The sequence below is a fragment of the Colobus angolensis genome, unplaced genomic scaffold (assembly GCF_000951035.1).
Source record: "Colobus angolensis palliatus isolate OR3802 unplaced genomic scaffold, Cang.pa_1.0 Scaffold29, whole genome shotgun sequence".
NCBI classification, from domain to species: domain Eukaryota; kingdom Metazoa; phylum Chordata; class Mammalia; order Primates; family Cercopithecidae; genus Colobus; species Colobus angolensis.
This window is the reverse complement of record NW_012116154.1, coordinates 7,068,499-7,078,568: the sequence shown is the minus strand read 5'-3', so window position 1 is coordinate 7,078,568 and position 10,070 is coordinate 7,068,499.

The window sequence follows — 10,070 nt, the reverse complement described above, 5'->3', positions numbered from 1 at the left end:
GTCCTGAATGGTGCTACCTAGGTTTTCTTCTAGGGTTTTTATGGTATTAGGTCTAACATTTAAGTCTCTAATCCATCTTGAATTAATTTTCGTATGTTTGATTTTTTAATTCAACTTTATGTTGCTGAAATTCATCCATGTTGCTGTGTGTGGCAATGGTTCATTCTCATTAATGTATACTATTCTATTATATGCATACATTAAAATTTTCACATCGATTAGACTGTAGTCCCGGTATATACCTAAGAGCAAAATGATAGTTTACCATAGTTCATTTAACTGTGTTCTATATTCAGGACCATTTAGCAATTAAGCTTTGAACATGATTATTCACGGGTTTATTTTACACCATGGAGGTGCAAGAATGCTCTACCATTTAGAATCTATGTATTTTTAATAACACCAATTTCACTATTGAAAAAACCATTATGGTCACCATTTTGCTAATTATTAAGCATCGAATTTTATAAATAAAATCTTATAACATTTATTATTTGAATTACCAAAACATATGTCCATAGTCATCTTGACTGGATACTTACTATATCTGGAGTGTAAATTCTTGATTACAGCAATTGACTATCACTAAAATGTAGATTAAATGAACACATACATATTTCCTTGTATATTCTGAAGCATTTTACTATTATTATTAATTAATTAATTTTTTTCACACAGAGTTTCACTCTGTTGCACAGGCTGGAGCTCAGTGGCATGATGTCACGGCTCACTGCAGCCTCGACCTCCCAGATTCAAGTGATCCTCCCACCTCAGCCTTCTAAGCAGCTGGGACTACAAGTGCAGACCATCACACCTGGCTAAGCTTTGTATATTTTGTAGAGATGGAGTTTCACCTTGTTGCCCAGGCTAGTCTCGAACTCATGGGCTCAAGCAATCCACCTGCCTTGGCCTCTCAGAGTTCTGGAATTACAGGCATTACTACACCTCACCCTTCTGAAATATTTTAAACTAAAATAGAAACACCTTAACAAATGAGGTTGATAGGCTTTGAGCACATTATAATCTAATTTTCAAAATAGCTAAATCTTTCGGGCAAAGTTTTTTTTTCCCTAATCCAGTGTTTCTTAAAGAGAAGTTATTGGCATTGTGTATGAAATCCATTTTCAAAAAATTAGCATGCACTGGCTCATAAATTGCAGACCATTCAGCATCCCTGACCATCTCCACCAAATTAACAAAACACCTCTTCATCCTGGTGAATGTGACAAGCCAAATTTCTTACACATCGTTCTGGTTTTGAGGGTGAGGGGCGAAAGAGTGGGTGTTTCGAACCATGGTTTAATTAGGTTTTGGTTGAAGTAGGGAATGAAAGAAAGGGAAAGAACAGCTAAGGGAAATTTAGAACATTATAAGCAAACCAGGGCTCTGCCTTAAACTTTTCAACTGCTACCAGTGTTTGCAAGAAATGTCAACTGCTGTCCAATTGCTTTTTCAGAAACGATCTCAATGAGAAGTCCAGAACTGTGCTATAGAATAAGAAGTTTATCTAAGGTACAAAGTCAGGCTTTCTGAAGTCAGAAGAACAGGGAAATATTGAGTGAGGTCAAAATTGTGGCTGACACAGTCCAGGGGATTCCCTCTTAGCTTAGCTAAGCATGACTTCTGTGAGCTAACCTCACCAGAATGCCCCATGCTGCCTACGCATTTTGACAGACGTCACAATGAATCTTCAATTTCCCCCACCTCTTCCAGGACTCCTCCACTAGCAATTCTCTCCCCACCACCTCTCGACATTGATTACCTACATAGCAAATAATTTACTTACTAGTTATGGTTTTTATTTACTTTCTGCAAATAAACACCTGCTTTAATTGATGTTACACAAGGGTCAGGGTGCTTGTCTCTTTTTTTCACTGACGTATTCCTATTACTTAGAACTCTGTCTGGTACTCAATGAATATTTCTCTGATTTGTTTTCCTTACTTTAGAAGTGAGAAAACTCTGAGTTACTGCAGTAGAGTCTGGGTTAGAAGTCAGATGATTCTATTTTCAAAGTCATTTTTCTTTTACTTCCACGTTTCTGCCCCTTTCCCTACACCCAACTCCCCACCACTCCTCTCTCTTCCATAACATCTGGTAATATTTTTTCAGTTTCTGAATACCCCAGACTGGATTAATTGTCCGTGGAATTTTATTTTAAATCTAGCTATAACATTTCTACACACTGTTGTAATTGCCTGTTTACTTGTGTTTTTCTCCAACCAGTTTGTAAGTTTCTTGAGAACTGAGGATTGAGTAGTGTTCATCAGTGAATTTTCAGTTCCCTGCACAGAGCCCAGCACATAGTAGGCACGCAATACATCTTTGCTGAATTAATTCATGAATAACATCTACACACTGACATGTTATCAGGATCCTCTTTTTACGCCGTATGTTTCTTATTGGAAGCAACTTTGTGGGGATAGCTGTCATGTCTGAGAAGGTAAAACAATTATCTCAGACTGTAAAAATCTGTCCCACCATTCATCAAGTTGGAATAACAGACACCGATTAAGTCACCTGCGAAGTTAACAGGAATCAGTGTTTCCTCCAAGCACATATTGCGGCTGTAATGTGTCCGCTTCTTTGAGTGACTGTTGCTTTCTTATACACTGAGAAATTTTTGTTCTCCCAAATCATGGATTATCAGAAACCTTACTGCCTGAAATCATATCTATGAGAAAGACGTATTCCTTTCTTGCCTAGAAGATCTAAGTCATTTTGACACAGAAAAGCATTCTTGATTTCTACCCAGCTGCAGAGCTTCAGATAAAGGGTTTCTGGATACCACACTGCGTATCTATCTCAACATTCCTGCTGCCAAGGAAAGAAAACTCTGGGTCCACTTTGCATTGCAGATCTGATGTTGACCCCTTTATACACAGCTCTGCTTTGCATCCACCCTCCTCCTGTGTACTCAAATAACTCCATCTTTGCTTTTGTTTACTGAGGCACTCACAGTGCCTCTGTGTGCAAGTCCTTCATTGCAATGAATTAAGAAATCTAACTTTGTGGAATTTCAGGTGTGTCCCTGGTTGTCTTAGCCTGATGGGGACACTCCTGTGACCTTTTTGTTTTCCAGCCCAGTGTTTCTCAAATTAGCCGCATATTAGAATTTGAGGAGATTCCTGGACCCTTTCTGAGAAATTCTGATTGAATTAGTCAGGTGTGTTCTGGGAATCAGAATTACCAAGTTCCCCAGTTGATTCTAATTTGTAGCCAAGGTTACACACACACACACACACACACACACACATACACACACATGCTAAACTGACCCAGGATACCCTGGAGTGGATGTTCAAATTCATTTTCACAGGACCAAAACAGCCTTCTAAATCAGAATCTTTGGCTATGTACCTGAGTATTCTGTAAGGTTAATGAAGACCTCAAGTCACACTCTCACCATGGAAGTTTAATGACATTGCCTATCATAGTCCACTTCCTGTCCAAAACACTTTCTCAATTTTTATTTTTACTTTTCATGATTATTACTGAACCAAGTGTAACATAGGAGGGAAAAAAGGAAATAGAGTAAGCTTTGTCCTATGCTGAATACCCATTTTTTCCTCTTAGTTTAGAGTCCTCATTTGAGATGATTTATCTGTTCACAAGAATAAGCAGGGCAGGGCGGGGAGCCGAGGAGTTGAGGCACGGAATTGGACTGGTTGGGAAGGAGGAACACTTGGCTTAATCCCCCATCAACAGAAGAACTCAAATTTAAAATTGTAGTTAACGAGAAAAGCCCACCAATATCACAAAGATTAACTGAATTCCCTGGAATCTGCTCAGTGTGCACCTTTAAACTTGGTTCTATGAATACATGTCACCTCCATCTAGAAAACTTTGAATTAATATTTTTGATCTTTTCTGTTTAAAGGATAAAATTATATTCCATTGCATTTGTGTATGCTAAAAAAATTAAAATACACCACAATATATTCTGTCTTTATTAGACTTATTTTTGGTAATTTTTACATATGCCAAGAGCCTCAAAAGTTTGAACTGATCCAAGCCTCACTCCACCAGAAAGGCTCTGTTTATGCCAGACAGCCTGAAGCTCTTCTTTAGAAATAGTCACTGCAAATACCTAGATGCCACCACGAGGGGGCCTCTGTGTCACAGATAAAATTAAGGAAATGTTCAAGATCTCAAAAATTCTTCTATGCAGTGAAAGATCTGTTTTGCAGGATACTTTTTTTTTTTTTAAATTATGAAGTTATTGTAGAGTTAGAGGGAATAATTTGACCTATGGTCAATATACTGTCAATGCAATAATACATTATTTTGTGGCTAAAGTAGTGTTCTAATGTTCTGAAATGGCTAATTTCCATTCGCTATGAAGAACAAAGTACTATCTACAAGAATTGGTACATTATGGAGGTCTTTACATTACACTATATCTTGTTTCCTTAATCAAAGCAACTGTAAAGATGACATATATTATTGATCATTAGAATTGATGACTGTAATTTCTCTGAATTACCAGGAAATGAAAACTGAAAGTATAAACTATGGATAGTACTATGAAATAAATGTACCTTTGATTCAATTCACTCTCCAATATATGCTACTGACTGACATTCTAAAGAATTACCTTCTCAATTTTGAAATATTCTGAACAAGGGTATTTCTGTGGTTTGCTGGTTTATAAAAAGTGGCTAGCATACATTAAAAATGAATATAAAAAAGAATATCTAAATTAGGATGATTTTAAAACAAATAAGTAGGTGATATTTTCCAGAATACTTTTAGTTATAATTTTAAACTAATGTATTTTGTGAGATAAATTCTAAACAAAGCTGAATATTGTGACTGCTTCCATAATACATCTCTAAGCACATAAACCAACAATGTGGTGTCAATAAAACAGTACCTGAACATAAAGCAAAAAGGAGCAGCATAATTGAAAACCACTAACTACATAAGGATGAACACTAAAATGAGACTGATTGTATTAAAATATTTGCTGCTCTGCTGTGGGGGAATTACTCATTCTGCCCCATGGATGTTATGCTTGGTCATATGATTCAGAGTACTTAGTAAGCCATGGCGTGGTTCCGCCATGTTCCCTTCCTCTCTGCCTTGAGACTAGCAATGCTTTAGGGAGGGGTATTTCATTGGCCTGGGTTCTGATGTGGGAGAGATCCATAGCCTACTTGTGACAAGTAGCATGTAAATATGTAAAAATACATTTTTTTGTTTGTTGTAAACCCCTATTATCCCGACTGATACAACTAACTTACTAAGGATAAGGAAGAAAACACTATATGGCTATTAAAGATATCTGACTTTAATGCTGATCAAAGAAGTAGCAGAACCAGGGGCTCTACAAGCAAGGGAAAGAGAAGAAAAATGCAAAGATTGGAATTATTGCTGGTGTTAGCAGCAGACTGCTGCAGCAAACCAGAAACAGTAGAAGTCCTTATAAAGGTGGTAAGCCTAGATATTATGCCACTGTGGAAAGATTAATACTAGGTACCAATTTATTGAATATTAACTGTGTGCCAAGATCTCTTTGTGTAGAATCTCACTTTATTCTCGTAAGCATCCTTCAATTCAATGCTGTTATTTTTCTTTCTCAATGATGAAATAGGCTTTGAAATGTTAAGCTCATTCATTTACATATTCCCTTGTTCACTTTTTCACTCATAATTCTATCAACAAATATTTCTTAAGCACTTATTATAAATAAATCAGGTGGCAAAGTCAGGTTTTTAACCCCTCCCTTTCTGATTTCAAAGTCCATATCTTCTTCATTCCATGGAATTCTATAGTATACAGAATTGTAGGATGACTCTCCCAGATTTCCCATCTTCTTGTCATATACACTCAATAATTCCCCAAATTATGAATATAAATTGATTTAATGCATGGGATTTGGTAATGTTAAATGGAATTACGAAAGTATTCAACTGGGCCTGACCTAGTCACCTGAGCCCTTTTGTGTCTGGTCTCAGCAGAGGAAGTCAAAAGCAGCATGAATGAAATTCCAGTTGAAGAAGGTTCTCCATTCCTGAAGTAGAAGGAGCCACCTGGTGAAACTCCAAGTGTAGCCTCAATTTCTTTCTTAATTCAAAAATAATTTTTTTTTTTGTAGTGATGAACTCTTTCTATGTTGCTCTTACTCAGTCTGGTCTTGAACTCCTGGCCTCAAGTAACACTCCCACCTCGACCTCCCAAAGTGTTGGGATTACAGGTGTCAGCCACTGCACCTGGTCCAAAGATAGCCTCAAGAGGAAGAGAAAAATCCTCACTGACAGATAGCAATACAATAAGGACATCAGTTCTACAATCACAAGGAAATGAATTTTGACAACCACCTGATGGAGCTTGGATGTGTATCTTTTCCTAGCCACAGCTCCAGATGTGGACACAGCCAGCTGCACCTTGAGTTTGGCCTTCTGAGATGGACCCTGATCAAACGACTAGCTCAAATGTGCTAGATTCCAACTGTAGAAACAGTAAGCATATAAATAGGTGCTATTTCAAGTCACTGCATATGTGATAACTAGCTACAAAACAATAGAAAACTAATGTCCTCTTAGACTGATAACTTTAAGTCATTAATACAAATATTAATTATATTTAGAACTATCTGCATAGAAGGTAGGAAAGTAGAGTTCAGAAATATGCTTGATCAGTAGAGTAAGGCAAAAAAAGTGATGAGAAATAATTATACTATAAGATTGCTAAGTTGCCTTCTAAATTGTAGAGCTTGTGATTTTATTTTCTGATTTTATGACCTCTCAAGTCCCTTTTTAAAGTAATCCTATGAATTGTATTATTTCATCATATACACTAATTGAGATTTTTTTGTTGAATCTGGGTGAAGGTTTCTGAATTGTTGCGGTCCACCTATATTATACGACTTTGAACAAGAAATACTTTCCAGAGCCATGAGTCACTTAATTTAAATGTTAACCTGTTTGAAACTTTGGCATGACTGCACAATTCTCTGTAGCAGTTAGACTAGTGTTCCTAATTCTTTTCTTTATGTGGACTCAGAAGCCTATTCAAAAGATTTCCCCATGGTGACAGTATGAACAAGTATAAGGGCACTTTCATTGCTATAGTCTTTTATTTATATGCACATATTTCTTACAATAACCTTGAACTCTCCCCAGTTATTTTTTCTCTGTTGTTATTTATGTAGCATAGGTTAAATATTCGTTGACCATTGAATTTTGGGAGACAAGTTCCATGATTTTTGTGTAAGATTATTTTTTATTTAACCTTAGTATTCTTCTGTATCAAAATCTTTATGAATAGTTTTAATTTTTCCTATACATAAAATGTATCTATAATAAAATGTCACTTAGCTAAACCACTTGGAATATAAACGACTTTAGTTTTTAGGAAATCCCTTTCCAATTTCAAGGTCTATGGTAAATATTCCTTGGTAATATCAGAGGTGTTCGGACAACATTCTGTAAGAGTGTGTAAACAACATGGTCTTGAAAGTTTACTGAGTTTACCAATAGAAAAATAAGGCACAGCAGCAGTAAATTGTTCATCTTACCTAAAGCTCTATGGAATGAAATCTTGAAATGAGAAATTATTCTTGGATCCATTCCTCAGCAATGAATCTTCTAGTGTTTCCCTTGAAGTGTGCTCCATTATTCATTGGTATTTACAATTAGAATGCCCTCTCTCCAGGTCTGATTTTTTTTTTTTTTCCATTTTAACTTGGTACATTGAATTATATGTCTTTATTCAAGAAAACAATGCTACTTTCTCTTTGTTCAGTAACATTGTTTCAATTGATGTCTTTTTTTTTAAATTTTTTTTAATTTTTTTAAATTATACTTTAAGTTCTAGGGTACATGTGCACAACGTGCAGGTTTGCTACATATGTATACATGTGCCATGTTGGTGTGCTGCATCCATTAACTCATCATTTACATTAGGTATATCTCCTAATGCTATCCTTCCCCCCTACCCCCTCCCCACAATAGAACCCAGTGTGTGATGCTCCCATTGCTGTGTCCAAGTGATCTCATTGTTCAATTTCCACCTATGTGTGAGAACATGCGGTATTTGGTTTTCTGTTCTTGCGATAGTTTGCTGAGAATGATGGTTCCCAGCTGCATCCATGTCCCTACAAAGGACACAAACTCATCCCTTTTTATGGCTGCATAGTATTCCATGGTGTATATGTGCCACATTTTCTTAATCCACTCTGTCACTGATGGACATTTGGGATGATTCCATGTCTTTGCTATTGTGAATAGTGCTGCAATAAACATACGTGTGCATGAGTCTTTATAAAATCGACGTCTTAAATTGTCTTTCTAGAAGGGATGACTTGGTTTGGCTTGGCTTGGGGTTTCCAATGTTTCAAATAGCATGTAAACAACTTAAACAGCCACAGCAATCCTAATCATTTAATGGAATGTGATCTCTCTCTCTCTTTTTTCTTCTTTCTTTTCTTTTCTTTTCTTTTTTTTTTTTTTTTTTTTTTTGAGACAGAGTCTCACTCTGTCGACCAGGCTGGAGTGCATTAGCATGATCTTGGCTCACTGCAACCTCTGCCTTCCAGTTTGAGTAGCTGGGGTTGCCATGCGCCTGTTACCACACCCAGCTGTTTTGTGTGTGCATGTGTATGTGTGTGTGTGCTTTTAGTAGAGATGGGGTTTTGCTGTGTTGGCCAGGCTGGTCTTGATCTACCCACCTTGGCCTCCCTGAAGTGCTGGGACTACAGGCGTGAGCCACCATGCCTGGCCAGAATATGATATTATCTAAAGGAGTTATTTACCTAGTTTGTAAAATCTTGGAAAGAAACAATCTATCTTCTGGAGGACACTCTGAGGTCCAAGCATATAAAATTGTACAGGCTGTGAAGTTACTGCCCTGTGACATATAAGAGAGCATCAGTATTAGATTATGGGTTAGAGGTCCTGAGTTCCTAGTTCAGGCTCTGAAACTAATTTTCTGTTGTCTTTTGGCAAGTTCCTACATATTTTCCTCAAAATCTTTTTCTAGTTACAGATAAGAGAGTTGGAAATATTTAAGAGAGCAAATATACTACTTGAGGGTTGTTACTTTCCGCCATCTCCACATTCATCTATACAGATAATTAAACCTGACCCTATTCATTCATTCATTTACTAAAATTTGACCAAAACCCTCATTCTTAAACTTTGTAGTTTTCAACACATGTATATACATAATCGAATTGTCATTTAACATGAATATTACTCCTGGAGCAGATGGTCTCCAAGTCCTCTTCTATTTTCCTAGTATTCTGTGATCTTGCATGGATCATTCTGTGCAAGAAATTTTGTATAACCTCTGAAAGGGATCCCTTTTGTTCCAGTTCTCTACTATGTGCCTTAGTTGACTGCTTTTTCCTTAATGCAGGGCACACTTTGCTCATGAGTACAGTAAATGAACTATTAGAACATTAGTGCCCACACATTTGTATACATCAGCACCTGGAGAAACACAGATATCTGGGCCCCACTTCAGTTGTTGATCCAGGGGTTCTGGAGTGAGACCCTTGAATTTGCGATTCCAACAAGTTTCTAGGTGATTGTGATTCTGCTGCTCCAAGGATAACATTATCAGAAACATTTCTCGCTAAAACATGACTGAAGCTAGAGTTAATAGATCTCCAACGATCTATGGATAGATTTCAGGGAGAGTATAAAAAAGAAAAAGATGGTTTAAACAATTATATTTGTATTTTACTAACCTACTATGAATATAGGCAACAAACCACAGAAATATTAGTTGTACCTGACTTTATCCCAATATAAATAAGACATATTTTCATATCACCTTACAATGGTTTCAGATATCTTGAAATATGGTTTATGCACATCACCACTTTGACATAATATTGATTATTTATCTGTCATTAGATTTGATTATGTTATGGGTTATTAAAAAGGCCATTTCTTATTATGTCTCAATAAAATATGTTGGTAACTTATTTTCATATAAATTTTTCTTTTTAATTTTACGCATTTCATTTTTAACATTGAAAACATTATTCTGGATAGAATTTATAGGCTTTGTCAATTTGTTAGAAGGGTTCATGGTGGGAGACATAAACTCTCTTTCTA